Source organism: Apodemus sylvaticus (genome assembly GCF_947179515.1).
Source record: "Apodemus sylvaticus chromosome Y unlocalized genomic scaffold, mApoSyl1.1 SUPER_Y_unloc_6, whole genome shotgun sequence".
Lineage (NCBI taxonomy): Eukaryota > Metazoa > Chordata > Mammalia > Rodentia > Muridae > Apodemus > Apodemus sylvaticus.
In genome coordinates this window covers 249,078-263,001 of record NW_026263000.1, presented here as the reverse complement: position 1 = coordinate 263,001, position 13,924 = coordinate 249,078, and the positions used below count along the sequence as shown (strand labels likewise).

The 13,924-nt window shown below is 42.1% G+C and overlaps 1 pseudogene; it reads left to right on the top strand.

Moving 5' to 3' along the window:
• LOC127676092 (NT-3 growth factor receptor-like) overlaps positions 1-13,924 on the top strand; it is a 91,976-nt pseudogene that overhangs the window by 61,639 nt on the left and 16,413 nt on the right.

The window sequence follows — 13,924 nt, the reverse complement described above, 5'->3', positions numbered from 1 at the left end:
CGTTTAGGCTCAGTGAACACAGGGTCCCAGCAGGCTGCCAGTCTGTAGCTTCTGCAAGCATACTTTGCATTTAGTGGAGCTCTGGAGAAAACTAGGGACGTGAAGGTACAGGCTGGTAATCTTTACAGATTTCTGCCAGAATTCCCTTGTGAATTTGGAAGTTTGGGGCTTGTTTAATATTGTGCGTGTGTGTGCATGCACATGTGTACACATATAGAAGGCTAGAGCTCAGCTTTGGGTGTCATCTCTTAGGGGCTCCACTTGTTAGTTGTACGATTTGGAGATGCTAGCTAGATGGCAGGTTCCAGGCATCTACATATTTCTTCCTCCACTCTGCTTGGGCTGCAAACTTGCCCTGCTGTACCTGGCTTTGGATGTGTATTCTGGGAATCCATCTTGGGTCCTCATGCTTGCCTGACAAATATTTTACTGACCAAACTATTTTCTCAGCCCCACTGTTCAGGTTTTACTCCCAAGGATGCTTTACTTAGTGTGCATTGACAATAAGCAGGAGAAACAGGGACCATAAAAACGCTTTAACCTGGGTGATTTGTTACAACATCACACAGGCTAATAGCAATCAAGTCCTAGAAACTGCTACTGAAACCTGTGGCCTTTGATCCCAGGTTCTGTGATCCAAGGCTACTAGTTAGGCAGTGACTATCTGGGAATTTTCTGGACCCATTGCTGCATTCCTCTGAGCAAGAGTGTTTGCTTTGGGGAGCTTGCCCTGGGGTTACCTTAAATCATTTTGATACAGTTCTTGTATAATTCGTGTTCTCTTCATAAGTGTGGTAGAAGCTTGTAGGAGTAAGCCACAGGGGCTTTGTGAAGCAGAACATGATTATTTTCTGATGATGAGATGTGTGGGACTTCTTGGGACCATTGGGTCTTCATGAATAGGTCTGTGGGCTCAGAGTCAGGGAAGAGAACAGAGTAGCAGACTTTGGATCTATCTAGGAGGAGTCTCTTTTGTGTCTATAGCAGTCCCTTGAACTCTCAGCATTGGGTTGCATTACCAGCAGCATCCTAAACAGTCTTAGAAAATTTAGTAGTTTTAGGACAGTGTAAGATCCATCCATCTTATCACCAGTAGGCTGCAGCTAATGAAAAGGGGAAGGGAGTGCCCTGTTCTTTAACTGTTCTTTTTTATTTTTAAAGATTTATTTTATGTATATGAGTACACTGTAGCTGTCTTCAGACACACCAGAAGAGGGCACATTATCCCATTACCGATGGTTGTAAGACACCATGTGGTTGCTGGGAATTGAACTCAGGACCTCTGGAAGATCAGTCAGTGCTCTTGACCATTGAGCCATCTCTTTAGCTCGTGTTAACTGTTCTTACATTGAATATCTGTTTTTGTTTCACACTCAGTACATTCTCCGGCTTATGGGTCTAGTGCAAACCCATATATATCTGATAGACTATTTGGTTTCACTCTCGAGGTATCTAACAGACACCTAAAGCTTAACGTTTTCAAGGAGCAAGAACTCTTTTGTCAACACCTTAACTTTTATTGATAAATGTTACATGTAAAAAATGATGGATTTATTTTGACATTTTTATACATGCACGAACATATGAGTTGACTACATTCATCTATCATTGCCTTCTCTCCTCTGTTATATGATCCAAGAAGATGATTTTGGCCCCAATGCACAAATGTGATGGGTTAGTTGGTTTCCTCTTCTTACTAAATGCCAGACTAGTGACAAGTGGATTCATGGCTTTCTTTGTTGTGTGACAAAAGACTTGGCATGACAATTTTGGAAAGAATATTTTGGCTCATGGTTTCAGAAAGTCCATGGTTTCTTGGTCTCATGTCCCTAAGTATAGGTAAGTGGAAAGCTGTACAGCGTTTGATGAACAGGAGGCAGACAGTATTGCAAGAAGGGGCCAGATGTAATATATTGCCAAGGACTGATCCCTAGTTTTCTACTTCCTCTATGTAGGTCCCACCTTCTAAAGTGTTTATGACTTGTCAAAATAGTTCCACTAGCTGGGGAAGAAGCATTCAATATATGTTATTTCATATTCATACCATAACCCCCACCACTCAATTCACCCGTCTTCTTTCTCCAGGGCAAGCTGCATGTTCCAATAGTTTTATCTCCAGCACTTACCTGAACCCACCCCTCCTCATTGCTCTTTTCTCTTCTCTTCTCTTCTCTTCTCTTCTCTTCTCTTCTCTTCTCTTCTCTTCTCTTCTCTTCTCTTCTCTTCTCTTCTCTTCTCTTCTCTTCTCTTCTCTTCTCTTCTCTTCTCTTCTCTCCTCGTCTCTTCCCCTTCCTTTCATCTCTTCTTCCCCTTTCCCTTCCATTCTTTCCCTTCCCTTCCATTCTTTCCCCGTTTCTTGCTTAGAAGGTAGTTGAGATCCTCTAATTATCCTGTCAACTTCATGTCTTGGTCTCCCATTTTTTTGAAAGGAGGTATTTAGTTAACAACACATTATGCCTAAGAGCCACCCAACACTTCCTATTGCTCTTTGGAGTAACACCAGTCTCTTGCCAAGGTCTGTAGATGTGGCATGAGTCCCTGGTTTGCTTATGCACAAGCATAATGTCAATCCTGGCTCCCAGCTCATTCTCGTTATTTCTTTTGCCTGGTTTCATGTTACTTTCTCAGAAGGCTCTTCTCTGAGCATCCAAGTGCTCGTTCCCTTCCTAATTCCTCATGTCACTTTGTTTATACTCTTCCTTCTTCTGCTTACTCATTTGTAATTTGAATATAAGGTTCCATCTTTCTTGTCAATGGTCTACCCCTCAGGCCTCAGCATATCCTATATTTGACTCTTCTATAGCAAGTAGAGATCATTTAAACATAAGTGCACATGAAAGTACATATGTGTGTGTGTCTGTGTGTGTGTGTGTGTGTGTGTGCACCTACGCAGATGTGTGTAAACAGGAGTCTGTGTTTGCTTTGTTACCTATGTGTTTAATAGATACAAAAATACACATGTTTATTTGGGAATGGATATTTATCTAGATGGAATCATGCTCCATCTGTTCCCATCAGAAGAGGAGTACATTGCTCCTGGGTTACCACGTCATTTCTCAAATTGTATATCTACCGACTTTTTTTTCTTTTTTTTTTATTCGATATAATTTTTTATTTACATTTCAAATGATTTCCCCTTTTCTAGCCCCCTACTCCCCGAACGTCCCATAAGCCCCCTTCTCTTCCCCTGTCCTCCCACCTACCCCTTCCCACTTCCCCGTTTTGGTTTTGCCGAATACTGCTTCACTGAGTTAGACTACAGAAAATCAAACAATCCTATTAAAAAATGGGGTACATAGTTAAACAAAGAATTCTCACCTGAAGAACTTCGGATGGTAGAGAAGCATCTTAAAAAATGCTCAACTTCACTAGTCATTAGGGAAATGCAAATCAAAACAACCCTGAGATTTCAACTTACACCATTCAGAATCGCTAAGATTAAAAATTCAGTAGACAGCAGGTGTTTAAGAGGGTGTGGAGAAAGAGGAACACTCCTTCGCTGCTGGTGGAGTTGCAAATTGGTACAACCACTCTGGAAATCAGTCTGGCGGTTCCTCTGAAAACTGGGCACCTCACTTCCAGAAGATCCTGCTATACCACTGCTGGGCATATACCCAGAGGATTCCCCACCATGTAATAAGGATACATGCTCTACTATGTTCATAGCAGCCCTATTTATAATTGCCAGATGCTGGAAAGAACCCAGGTATCCCTCAACAGAAGAGTGGATGCAAAAAATGTGGTATATCTACACAATGGAGTACTATTCAGCCATTAGAAACAATGAATTCATGAAATTCTTAGGCAAATGGATGGAGCTAGAGAACATCATACTAAGTGAGGTAACCCAGACTCAAAAGGTGAATCATGGTATCTACTGCCTTTAAGGGCTGTTGTCACATCAAACATTGTTTGTTGAGCCTGGAAAAGTAATAACCATGGATGTGTTTCTTCTTTTATTCAGAAGACTAATGGTTGCTCCCTTCCCCTGTACATTCTAATGAGAACAATTAAATAGCTATTAGGAGAAAAGATGTGTGAAAAAAAGGCTGATGTCTTGATCTCTCAAATGGGTATGTCTTCCAGGAAGGGGTGGGTGAGAAGAATTGAAAAGAAAACTGAAGATTTCTTCTCTGTGTGGAAGTGAAAGATATTGTGAGCTTGGGTATCCACAGAAATATTTTCTAGAGAAAGTTGCTTCAAACAGGCTCCCTGAGCATTTATGAAAAGGCAGTGTGGAGCGGTTTCCAGGAAGTGAAAAGCTCTACCCTTTATAAAGGTTTTAGCATCCTCTTCACATCTGCCCTGTGGTCTCAACTATTAACAGAAACCCCATTAGCAATGTATATCATGGTATCTAATGATAGCTCTACATCAGGTAGACACTAGAGTGAAGAGAAAGAATCTGAGCACAGCCTGCCTCCAGACACCAAGTTCTCCATCAAAGGCATTCCTGATGCTGGATCTGTCCATTAACTTCCCCTTACATTTGTCACTTTTGCAGAAACTTATCAAGTAACCGTCTCACCACACTCTCCTGGCAGCTCTTCCAGACACTGAGTCTTTGGGAATTGTAAGTTCGGAATTGGAAGCTTTGTCGCGATGGCGGAATGCTGGTAATGCATGGGTGGGAAGTTTCAAGAGTATCAGGAACTGGAGCTACCTGGTGGCTGGGCTGTTTGGGTTGGATGGTATTGAGCATATAATGTTCAGGGACAGTGACCCCATCTTTGGACTTGACTTCTGATATTTGGCTAGGCACACTCTGTTTTGAAAGGCCAGAAACTCATCTTTTATCAGCACTTAGTTTTTTGTCATCTGCAGGTAATTGGCAGTAGCATTTTTAATATTTATAAGAATTAAAGATCTCAATTAATTTCTAATAAAGAACATTTGTTGTATATAATTTTGTAGCTTTACCAGGTATGCTTTTGCTTACATGAGCTTAGATTTACCACAACAAGAGCCATGGGAGGTAGATGTCCTTTTCTGTATTTTATGAACTCTGAGCCCTAGAAACTTATTGGAAAATTGACTACAGTTGCCTTGAATAGGATTTGCATAACTGATACTTGAGTATGGCCTTCTGTTTTCAGACTGTATGGCCTTCACAGTGCTCATGATTTCCTGTCAACTCGTTTGACTCTATGTCTAGGCGTTGTTAGCACGGGGGAGGATATTTATTTTATCTGTGTGTGGACTGCTTAGCTCTGCTGCATTCCATGCGGATCAATCCACTCCTACCCTGGCCAGCCATTTTATGCAAACAGATGTTGGTTGGATGAGTGAAAATTCGTGACCACTACTGGGGAAAATAACTCATGTTGCTGTGTGAGTCATTAGTGTCATCTCTGTGCATGAAGGACAGTTATTATGTCGAGCGAATATATCAAGGAATAAATTGAAATGGAATAGAGGCATAGATGGAGTTAGGGAGTCTGAGTTTTAGAGACACTGCTCATGTGTCCCTTTTTACTTGGTGACTGAGATCCAAATTCCCTGTCAGTGTTTACCAAGAAGCAATGACCTTGGACCATGACCTTGGACTTCTACCTTGGCTACAGGCCTTTCACCTTCTCTTTCTACCTACCAATTTATAACCTTGGTGTTCTCAGACCAGCTGATAGAAATGAGACCATTTATACCCTAGTAACCCATTACCCTGGCAATGTTGCATATTATCCTTGTCCCCATGGCTTGATTGCTTACACGATACTTTCCCAAGCCATTCCAGGGACACATAGAGAGAGATTATCACTTTGGAGGTGTTGCTAACTTGGATTTGTGGTCATCTCAGTACTTAGAAATTCAAAACAGAAGGGCTAACAGTTTTAGTTTACGCTGAGCTACACAAGTTACAGGCTAGTCAGTTTGAGCTGCACGATGAGATCTAGTCCTAAAAAAAAGACATTATTAGTGTATATTACTTTCTTTTCTTAGAATTGTGTGACACAGACACACACACTCACACACACACACACACACACACACACACACACACACACACACACACACACACACTACCCAGCCAGGATACTACTCTGATATTCTGGTATGAGCACCAGTAGACCCAATGATCAGAGTTCTTAATCCCATTTTGTTGAGATTTAGGGATACCAATAATACATCTCCTAAATAGCTAAAGGAAGGTAAACAAAATCTTGCTTATAAAGCATTCTCCCAAATATACTATGTCACAGATCTCTAATGTTAGGACTGTTGTACTTGGTATGTACTATTCATTCCCCCCTTGAACTAGATGTAACTTAATGGAGGGTCTTAGGGATCAATTGGTATGGCCATGACAATTCTTACCATCACTGATTTCCACACTACTCCTTCCTGCCTGGTACTGTGATAAGGAACTTATTAAGTTATGCTTTTTGATAGAATTTTATCCTTAGGACAGTTCTTTTTTTATTTATTTATATTTGATATATTTTTAATTTACATTTCAAATAATTTCCCCTTTTCTAGACCCCCACTCCCCGAAAGGACAGTTCTTTAAGGTAGGAATTCTCCCTAGCACTCCACATTGAAGGACACTGAATTGTGTAGTAAGGGAAGACTATTGTTCCAGGTCACCCATTAGACAATTGGTAGTGGGCAGACTGAAAGCCTGAACCCATGCTTTACTTCCTACACTGCTTTTCAGCCTCTTTCTTACTCTGCAACAAGTGTGGCCATGACTCTCTGCTAGGTTTCCCTTTGTATCAGTTACATATTTCATTGCCGTGGCATGGATAAGTTATAACTTTCCTCTTTTAGACCAGTGGGTATAAGGAGACTGATGAGACACAAGTTAAGAGAGAATAGGTTTGTTTTAGCTTACATCAAAAACAATATTGCCTATCATGGTGAACATGGCATTAAAGCAAGAGCATGGGGCAGCTTCTGCAGTCTGTGGTTAGAGAGAGACAAATGCTGAGAGACAAATCCGTACTGTTTCCTTTTTATTCAGTGGGAGATCCTAACCCATGCAATGGTACTGAACACATTTAGGGCATGTCTTAGTCCTTCCATTAACCCAATATACCCCATCCAACCCCAAGACACACCTTTCTCTACAAAGTCACATCTCCCTTCTCTTCCCAAATAGTCACCAACTGAGGACCAAGTTTTTAAATGCCTGAGACTTATAGGGGGCACCTGATTCAAACCACCACAAAGAATAATGACCTCAAACTGATTGGGGGCAGAAGTCCTGTCTTTCTTGCAGCTAGTTCTTCTAGGATCCCTGCTCCTTCACATAGGGTAGGACAGAGACAGCACTCCTCAAGAAGATGTCAGGGTCTTCTAAAGGCTGAATTATTTAGAAAATGTTCAGTGTTCTTTCTAAGAAATCGTTGGATGTGAAATCAATTGTGTGCTGCCCCAGTGATCTGCTTCATGGAGATTTAGAAACAGTTGTTCTATGGATATATATTTAAAGCAAATGTCACATTTCTCCCACAGGATCATGGGATTCTGCATTCATCTTTGTCTGGGATCAATATACCAGTGAGCTAGCTGTAACTTATGGAGGAATGAAGACAATCGGGGTGGTGTGAGTCAGTGTGTGAGTGCCACCATGTCCAAACAGTATTTTATTTCTGTCATAGTGTTGAATCAGAAAAACATTGTAGTGGTGGATGAAGAAGCCCCTCTCTAAGGAACGATCACCCTGGTAGGGGTCTATTTTTTGATGAAGAGTTGAATGCTGAGAGTGGAAAATTTATCTTGGGTCTGAAAGGGACTGCACTTTGGCTCTTAGCTGTGGCTATGATTAAAACCCAAACAATTGCATTTCCTGGCAAATGGAAGAGGGGGAAGGATTTTCTTGTCTGACTTCTTGATTCGTCCACATGGCGCCATCTGCCATAAGCCATCTATACCGCCAAGGTCTGCTTGATGGAACCTGTGGGATAGAGTTTGGGGATGTGTCTAGTGTTTTCAGAAAGAGTGTTGGCCTTGTAGGAGAGGGACTCAGTGTGCTATGGTAGCCAGGAGAGTCAGGATCCAGCTGTGTAGGCTTCCAGTGAGCATCTGCAGAAACAAGACAGGATAAATGGGTTATTTAACTATTTCTTAGCATGTTTCCTTCTGCCATGAAGGCTCCTTTGAGGGTCTTTCCTATGCCCCAACCCACTTATCTCCATCAACACAATTCTTGATATAACAGTTGATGGTGTAGTTGACAGAGTTGAAGCTCTTCATTAGCAGGGATGAGTATGCATTTCCACTGGGAAAGGAGACAAAAGGCACCGAGGAATGAATAAATATAAGATCCTGGCTCATTCTTGAAGCTACCCCATATGAGAGTTATTTTAACCTGTTTTGCAAATGAGGGATTCAAGGCTTCGCCAAGTCAAGTAATTAGACCAGGATCACATGGCTGGTGAATTGGTAATCTGGAGACTAATATGAATTTCAGGCTGAAGCCACTGTTTCCAACAATCATTCTTTTTCACCTACTCACATGGTGAACATTCACACTCTGAATATTCAGCTTGTCCTTTGAGGATCCACGATGGCTGGCACCCGTGATTGGTAAACCCCAAATCATCAAATCATTTCAGAGTTCTTGCTGTGTGCCAAGAACCTTCTTGTACTCTTATTTTTGTGAGATTGGAGGGAGGACCTTTGGTAAGCATCTGACTACGTCTTCCTCCAGCTCAGGAAGTGCCCTTCTTACAGAGCAAGCTGGAAGTAGCCTCTGAACTTTGCTGTGGAGCAGCCAGCAGTATTTCAGTGCTGTATCTGATGGAACCTGGCTTGGCATTGTACTGTGCTCAGGAGTTTCTGGCTACTATCCCCGCTCCCCCAAATTGGAACTGTCTGTCCTTAAGTCAGAGCAAGATTCTGCAAGATTATTTTAGAGATAAAGAATGAATAAGGAAGAACAGATGTTTGGGTTCTGAATCCCATGGTACAACTTAGACAGTGGCAGAAGTTCATCAGCCCACAACATAGACACCCTCCAGAAATACCCTGAGGACCATTAATGCATCTTGAGCAGGCTTCTCTTAATACCCCACAGACATGGAGCAGTGATTAAAATAGATTGGAATGTTTCATTTTCTTAAAACAAAGTGATAATTACCTCTCTTTTAATTTGGAGATTTAATCGACTTAGTAAAACACTCACTCAGTGTTGAAGAAGGTTGGGCTGATCCTGGCATTGTCCTTCTCCCAGTCTTGACTGTGATCACTCTGAAAGCCCCCAATCAAGACATATCCACCCAAGGAATTCCATCACTAACTCTATTGCTTTTGTGATAGTTTTGGTTTCCTTTCGACTCCCTTTTAACTCACAAAGTGTGTAGACACATATTAGTGTTCAAGAGAAACTATATGGAATGCTCTTATCCCTATTTACAGATTTTAAAGTTGAGTCTTAGAGGATTTTTCTGTTAGTCCTATTTATGATACCTGCCTTATTAAGTCACTGCAAACCTGGTGACTTCAAAATGATGGAAATGTTTTCATTTGTCATTCTGAGGTCATAAGTCTGAGTTAGAGTGTCACCAGAGCCCTTCTACCTTCAAAGGCTCAGGGGGTCTAGGCCCTCTCTGACATTGCCAGATACTGGTTGCTTCCGGTGCTCTTGGGTTTGAGGCACCATACCTGGTACAACCTTCTCACGGTTGACATCCATTCTTCCTACAGACTCTTTCTAAAGACACCAGTACTTGATGCTGTTTTAGGAACCGCCCTAAAACAAAATAATCTCAATCCTTCATCTTTATCTTGATCTTGTCAACAAAGAAGATCCTATTTATGGGTTCTGGGGTTAGGTCATAGACAAATATCTCTGGAAGGCACAGTTCAAGACATTACTTAGGATAACTGAGTTAGCTCAACTTGCATCTCTTATTTATGTGCTTTCAAGATTCGTTGATTATCTTGAGGAGGCCTAGGCTGCACCCTTTCTCTGGTGGGCAGTGGCCTTGCCCCTGCTTTTGTGGGTCTCCTTCCTCTTTTGTATAATCTGGACCCAGAACTGTACCTGGCAATGCTGATGGTCTGAAGGGAGAAATAAACCACCCTCATGATGATTGGAGGGCAATCAGTGTTTTCTGAACAGAGTCATGGACTTGGCTGATCCTGTAAAGTGGTCTTTTCTGCCTGTGTTTGAGTGAGGCTGTGTTAATCTGTGGGAACTCCCCAGGGCTCTGTGATTAAGCCTTGGGCCATCTTGTGTCAAGGGCTGGGCACCAGTAAACTGTGCCCTGAAGCGGTTGCTGCCGTATTATTCATGGAGCATCTTGCATTATTGATGGAGCACAGAGCAGGGCTCTAAGCTGAGCAAGTCTGCCCCAGCATCTATGGATGAGACTCCTCTGCTGAGCTCAGACTGCGTGGGAGAAAGGGACCACAATGTTCAGCTTAGAAGAGACACTAGGACTTTTGTGTCTCTTCTTGTCTAGATATTAAATAAAGGTGATTGTGCATCGGATCCATGGGATGTGCAGGGTGCCACAGTTTGGAACTTAAATTGCATTTTGCTAGGATATCTTCCTAAAAGGAGTAGCCACTCTACATATCCTCATGCCTGCTGTTCCCAAGCAGACTCTGGTGATAAGCAAGGCACCAGATCTTCAGGTATATCCCTTCTCCTGAACCAGACTGTGTAAGCAAAACCCAGGAGAGAAAGGATAGAAAGGTGCTGTTCCTGAGCCAGTGCCTGACAGCTCAGATGATTCTTTTGCCAGCCTCAGGATGCTTTGGTATGGTCTGCCTTTTGGGCCACTGAGATGCTGGGTTGTGTCCTCACATGGAATCCAACAAGAGGTTGGACTGTATCATGCTCTCTATGTGGCTTGAGGCAACACTCCTTAATCTCCTCACTTGTCTAGTCTTTTCAATACAGGTAAAGAATTTGTTTTTATACATCTATTTAATAATGAATGGCTGCATCTTGTCAGGTGAGCAGCTGGGGACATCCAGGCTGACCGGGTTCAGTTTGCATGTCTTAGAGCATCTGGACTCTCAATGCCATTCAATGGGGTTAACAGACTTCTCCCCAGGTCTCTGCATAGGAAGCCCAAATCATTCCTTTTCAAAGGATGCACTGTTTTACACTGATTGAACAGTGGCCTAGATTTTCTGCTTTCCTAAGGATGCCCTTAGGATCAGAGGTACCTGGCTTCCCTACACAGCTTCCTTGGAGAAGGTTAAATGAAATGCATGTGCATGACACTATGACAATAATAATAGAAATACTACTCTGGGGCTACTCTCTCTCTCTCTCTCTCTCTCTCTCTCTCTCTCTCTCTCTCACTCTGTGTGTGTGTGTGTGTGTGTGTGTGTGTGTGAAAGTGCACACTGTGACCTTTGTAACCTAGAGGTTAGCCTGTTTTTTCCTCAGGTGTCAGTCACCTGTTTTGTGAGACAGGGTCTTTCATTTGTCAGGGACTCACTAACCACTAATTAAACTCCAGAGCTTCCAGTTCTGCCATCCCACTGCTAGTCCTACAATTGTTCACCTGATCTTTTTATCTGGATCCTGGGGATTTAAACTTAGGTTCTCATGATCACACAAGATGCAGTTTATCAGCTGATACAGCTGACATATCTCACACTTGGTGCTTTCTCTTATTTCTCTTTTACGTTTTCCTCATCTGTCTCATTTCTCAGCTACATAGGCATCTTACACAGCTTGGGGGGGGGGCATCTGTTCCATCCTTCAAGGCTTCCCAGGTCATCTTCCTTTCCTCATACAGAATCTGGATGACTTTCCCCTCCCTTGATTGGCTTCTTTCCTCACTCACTCACTCACTCACTCCCTGTCTCCCTCCCTCTTTCTCTCTCTCTCTCTCTCTCTCTCTCTCTCTCTCTCTCTCTCTCTCTCTCTCTCTCTCTCTCTCTCTCCCTCTCTCCCTCTCTCTCTCTCTCTCTTTCCCTCTCTCCCTCTCTCTCTCTCTGTCTCTCTCTCTCTTTCTTTCTTTCTTTCCTTCTATTCCAGCAACATTCCAAAGCATGTCTTGCTGTTTGTGTTGTCTTTAGAACAATTGTGTTTCTCCCTAGTTTTTGTCTCTGTACTCTAGTGCCTTAAATGCTGGGCAATGGAAATCTGGGGTGGAGTTCCCATGATCCTCTCAGGTGAAGGTGGGAGATGAGTGATATAACTTGATTAGTCCATTTTTGTTGCATGCCTATGATTTCAGGTCGAAGTTCAACCAGCAGTCTATATTGTGTAAACAACTGTGGAGGATGGAGCTCATCCCCAAGAGAGGTTAATTCTTCCTCTCTCAACAGTCATTAATTGCCTGCAGTTCTTTGTCTTGGGATTGGACCTGGTGAAATTTTCTCCCTTTTGCTTAAGCATATATATTGATATTGTCATTGTTTAGGTCTTTTTAAGGCAGCCATTTTTGGGAGATACAACCTCAGAACAGACTTATTGGTCCTCTGGTTTTTAAAATTGTTCTGCCCCCACTTCCTCAGTGGGTCTTAGGTGTAGGAGTCATGTTGTAGACTTGGTCTCTCCATAATCAATTGCTTTGTACTTTGTGTCTGGTGGCTGTTTTCTGTAATGGTCTCCATTTGCTGTAAAGAGAAGCTTGTTTGGTGAGGAATGAGAGATACATTTTCTGTGGGTATAAGGTTAAGATTTAGACTATAGTTAGGAATTAGGCTGCTCTAGAAAGAGCAGTAGGTTCTCTTCTAGGATTTATAGCCTGACTGGTCCCAAGGATTTGGCTAGGTTTCTTGTACCAGCATGGTTTTTGCTGGTGGGTGGGCCTCAACTCCAATTAGACAGGTGCTTGTTATTACCAACACATGAGTATGGCTATTGCACCTTTAGAGATATTTTAGGGATAGCTCACCATGCTGATCATTGTGATTGATAAGCATCACAGCTATATAGGGTTATTGACTGAGTTCCTCCTCTGGTAACGTGCATTGTATTTTTTTGGTATTATGGAAGACAGATTGCAGATATGAAGTTTTTAGTACAGATCAGTGGTTCTCAACCTCCCCAATGCTGCAGTCCTTTAATGCAGTTCCTCATGTGGTGGCCCCCAACCATAGTTATTTTGTTGCTATTTTATAACTGTAATTTTGTTACCATTATGAATTGTAATGTAAGTATGTGATATACAAGATATCTGGTATATGACCCTCAAACGGGTCATGACTCCCCCAAAGGGGTCTCAGACCACAGGTTGAGAACTCTTGGATTAGATCTAGTCCCAGTCTTCCAAGTTCTGCACCCTAAGTGTGTGGTGTCTTCAGCAAGGTCTGACCCTCTGATAGGCAACCAAAGGTAACAGCAAATAGTCTATGCTGTTTAGAGAACCACAACTCAAATGGGGGTCTCTCAGTCGTGGTAAATGGGTTTTTGTTAGGTCATCTGCAGCCCTTGTGGCAGCCTTGTCAGCACAAGTGACTCAACTTTGCTTTATATATAAGTATTATTTTAGGTAACTATAAAATATTCCCTGAGGTTTTATCAAACAACCTTGGGGTTATTTGCCCCTTCCTCTCTTTCTTCTTTTGTAATGACTTTGCTGTCTGCTTACAATTTACACCTCTTCTCCATTTCCACCACCCCTTTTCAGGCCACTTGTATTCTGTTATTCCCCCTAAGCTCCCCCTCCCCCTCCTTTTATACTTCCTGATTTCTTTACTTATTGCATGTTTTAGTCCCACTCCTGTAGATTTAGAGCTAGGAAGCTTTTGTTTTTCTGGGTCTAGAGCACTCATTCAATATAATCTTTTAAAGATTCATCAGTTTACTTGCAAATTTCAAAATTTCTTTTTTTTACAGCAGACTCGTATTCCATTGTGTTTATGTACCACATTTACATTAACAGTTCACTTGTTGAGAGATAGAATATTCCCATTCCTTACTTATTGTTAAAAGAGCAGCTTTGAACATGGATGAGCAAGTATCTGTGGAGATGGATGCTGAGTACTTTGGGCATATGCCAAGGAT